This window comes from Oxyura jamaicensis, chromosome 10 (assembly GCF_011077185.1).
Source record: "Oxyura jamaicensis isolate SHBP4307 breed ruddy duck chromosome 10, BPBGC_Ojam_1.0, whole genome shotgun sequence".
Lineage (NCBI taxonomy): Eukaryota > Metazoa > Chordata > Aves > Anseriformes > Anatidae > Oxyura > Oxyura jamaicensis.
Genome location: NC_048902.1, coordinates 13,405,925 through 13,409,866, shown reverse-complemented (window position 1 = coordinate 13,409,866; position 3,942 = coordinate 13,405,925). Strand labels below are relative to the sequence as shown.

At 49.7% G+C, this 3,942-nt stretch overlaps 1 long non-coding RNA gene across 1 annotated transcript; it reads left to right on the top strand.

Moving 5' to 3' along the window:
• Positions 1-1,300: 1,300 nt before the first annotated feature.
• Positions 1,301-2,021, top strand: LOC118172384. The gene is made up of 2 exons (XR_004753673.1): positions 1,301-1,642; positions 1,908-2,021. It is a non-coding gene; the product is annotated as an uncharacterized LOC118172384 (long non-coding RNA).
• The last annotated feature ends 1,921 nt before the right edge of the window (positions 2,022-3,942 follow it).

The window sequence follows — 3,942 nt, the reverse complement described above, 5'->3', positions numbered from 1 at the left end:
GTAAATTTTGGCAAATTACATGAGGAGCAGAGAAGAACAGCAGATGTTTCCAATAGGCAAATGTTCCCAGTTTGGCCTTGAGTCTGTACTCTGGACCAATCTCTGGCACAATGCTGGAGGATGTTATCTAAAGGGAACAATAGTGGCTTAGAAATCATTTTTGCTCATCTTTTAGTCCCAGTGCTATGCTGGTATCTGCAAACTCTGGGAGAGCTGACACAAATCCCTTCCAACCTCAACCTCATCCAAAGACACCAAGAATTTCTTTATTCTCTGTCCCTGACTCTCCATGGCAATCACCCAACACCTGCATTTGAGCCACTAGAGGCAAAGATCCAAAATACTCACCAGGGGAATGGAGAGGTGAGAAGGCAAAAGACAACCTGCCGTGATATAGGTGGGTAATTCCCTTTCCGTGTCTGAGCAAACACCCAGGCACCACGGCAGAGAGCCTGACAGATGGCTAGAGCGGAGCGATGGGCTTGGAGTCACTGAGGCATGGCCACCTCCTATCTTTGAAAGGAAGACATAGCCTGGATGGAAGTTGTCTGCTCCTTCGGGACCAAGCTGACGGGACGGATGCTCACCTGGGGTGTGCTGAAACCAGGCAGGCTCCCCACCAGTTCTTTTGCATCCAAAAACGTCAGTCTGTGTGTCCATCCTGCCTGTTTCTGGCCCGGCAGCCCTTTCAGTGTTGGCACGTGGAGCCGGGTGTTCAGGCCAAGGGCAGCTCAGGTGCCAAGCCCTCAGCTGCTGCTGCTCGGCACGGCCCTGCTGCGTGACTGCGGCTTGGCACGGGCGGCAGCGGATCCGATGTCCCCTCTGGGGATGCCTTCGCTCTCCTTGGATCCCGTCCTGTGAGGGGAAGCCACAGCTCCTGGTTTGGGGGTAAGAGAGCAGCCACCAGCAGCGTGGCCTCCAGGCAAGGACCCCTGGAGGGGACGCTGCCGGGGATGGGGAAGAAGGCTGAATTTCTCACGGAATTTCTTCCCATTGCTGGGTGCAGCCTGGGGCAGGCACCCAGGGACAGGCTTGTGTGAGGCTGGCAGCACTGCCGCAGGGAGGGAAAGCACTTTAAATGCTCTCTTTCATTTCTTTCCTCTTTTGTTTCATCAAGCTCTCTGCTCAGCAGCCTACCTCCAATGTTGCTTTTCAAGTGATTTCCCTTGCTGCTTTCACTACCACGAGTTTATCCCTCCTGGAGAGGTGAGCTGGGGATGTGTTGAATGTGAAAAGAGAAAGGCGAGGTAATCAAACACCTGCTCCCACTAAAACAAAGCCTTCCCTCTTCACCGGCTATTGAGCACTGATGGGGAGAGGCGAAGGCAAGCAGCAGCACAAGGTCCAGCCATCAGAGCGGGCAAATCAGGGTTGTAAAAGCACAAAAACCAGCCACGCTTTGTGCCCGGGTTTCAGCCACTCTGCCCAGTCCGGGAACATTCTGCAGACATTTCAATTGAAAGCTACTGGCGCTTTCATTGCTGCCCGTTCCTATTGCCAGGCATGGAAAGAACAAGTATGGAGTGGATAATTAAACAAAACCACAAACTTTTGTCATTCTCATTGGAAGGCAGAGCCCCAGAGCTCCCCACAGGGACCATTGTGCCTCCGTGCATCCCACCAATGCTGGGCAGATCTGGCCGTGCTCGGCCCCTTTCAGTGCAGGAGTTTTGCTGCTGCTCCACCTGGCACCTCGTGTGAAATTGTGCCAAAAGACTAAAAGCTGGCCCAGCAATCCACTTGTGATCACTTACAGGAGTGAGGAGATTGGTGTTTTACAGTACTGACAGGAAAAACAGGACAGGGCCAGGGTTAAAAACAAGCCCCAAAGCCAGAAGGATTTCTATACCGCAACTTTGGCACTTTTCACATGCAACGACACTAAGAAAGCAGCTAAGGAGTGCCAGCTGATCTGAAATACTCTACCAGGTGTCCCACGCCAGCCTGGTGAGAGGTGGCAGAGACCTCACAAATGCCAACCTGAGCATCCTCAGTCAGAACACGGGTTTCAAGGAATTCCAGATGGCTTCTCCTTGCCCCTGGTGGCTGACTTGCAATAATTTCAGGGGGAGCTGTGCGTGATGCCCATCAGCAGGCAATCAGGTGTTGTTATTTCTCCCCAGCACAGAATGATCCATGCGGGTGGGTCATTTTCCCTGTCTGGGAATGAGAGCCTCTGGTCCTTTGGCCGTTGCCATCATCAATCCCACATCTCAAAATAACTTTATCCATATCAGACACTTGTTAGGGAGAGCTTTTTGAGAAATAAGCCTATATATCTCATGCAGTACAGTGGCATCAGCCCCGAAGAGCTCTCTCCCAGATCAGACACCTAAAAAAATCCCATTTGATCCTGACTGCTCTGAAACAATAGAGATGCAGAGGTGTATATTTCAGACAAGCAAGCCCCAAGGCAAATCTGTGCAAGTCTCTACAGACTACTAGTGCTTGAATTGTAACCAAAAGGAAATAGGCTGCCAAAACATAGCAGGGCTCAGGGATGTTTTACACATTGCTGTTTTATAGACTCACCTGCACGGCGAGCGTTTTGCACCACCTATTGTACTCTCTCCTTCGTGCCCATATTTCATTATAGGTTTGCCATTTCTCGACGGGTAAAAATAGGATGTGCTGGCATGGTTTAAATGGTGATAAGAGTGCTGTGGAGAGGCACAGCGATAGCTGTGAGGGAAAGGAGAGAAGAGAGGAATTCTCCCGAGCAAAGAGCAATATCAAGCAAATGCTGAACCGACAACCTCTGCTGCTGGGACCGAAATGCTCTGGCAAAAAGCCACCACCACATACACCCATACAGCAACCAGCAGCCCTTCAGGGGAGAGCACATCAGGAATGCATTCAGCACATAAAGTCTCAGCTGAATGAGATAGTGCAGACAAGATAATCCCGCTGTTTTATCTATCCAAGGGAAGTCGGGTTTGGATTTGAAGGGCAATTTTCCAGGACTTTCCACCTTGTAAATTCAAAAGCAAGTGGCTGTATGCGGGTGCCAGTCTCACACCTCCCTCGTGTCAAGGATGATTCAAGATAAGTGAGAGGGAGGTCTCCAGACCCGGTTTTCTGAACAGGCTGTTTTCACTCCACTGCAGCATGGTGCAGTGCTCGGTGCTATCCAGGTCACTGAATTTTCAGCACTGATATGCCCCATGCATGCTGTGCTCCTGGTGGGCTTCCGTTTGGTGCTGGAGCTGGTCAAATGGACCTCGTGGCGGTGGTGTTTGGGGGGCCATCAGCTATCTGTTGGCGCCCTGATGGAATAAAGACTGTGTGTGGCTGCAGGAAAGGAAAATAAGGAGAAAGTGGGTTGGAGGTGATATTGAAGACTTGTTTGCCAGGATTTAATACATTTTGGATAACTGACAGCTGGCTTTCTACAGCCACATTTTTCCTCACAATTCTTTTTATTTCCTCAGGCAACATTTACTTCTGCTTTTTAAACAAAATACAGTCAGAGCCAGAATATCACAGTGCAGACTGACTGACTGCTTTCAGACAGCTCTCCAAACACGTTAAACCACCCTTCTGAGCAGCAGGAATAAGGATGTGGCTCTACCAGGAAGCATTAGTGAAAACATTATCATTCATAAGAGCTGCTCAGTATTTCTGGGCTGAAATTATCCACAACAATATTTTTATAATTTTGGTTTTTATTTCTGGTAGTGGGAGGAAGAGTTGCTGTTCCAGCTGCAGAGAGAGCTTTTCTCACCGTCTAACATGGTAATGTTTTTTTCCAATGTTGAGAAACAGCAAATGAAACACAGGAGGCTGAGGCCATCACTAGATCTTGGCATCACAAAAAGCACATTACTGGGGTGGGGCTGGGACATGGTCAGTGAGTCGCTGGCTGTACAGACCTGGAGCCTGGTTTTCAGCAGCTGCACATGCTGGATTTATCAGCCTGTATGAGATATGGCACCGCAGAAA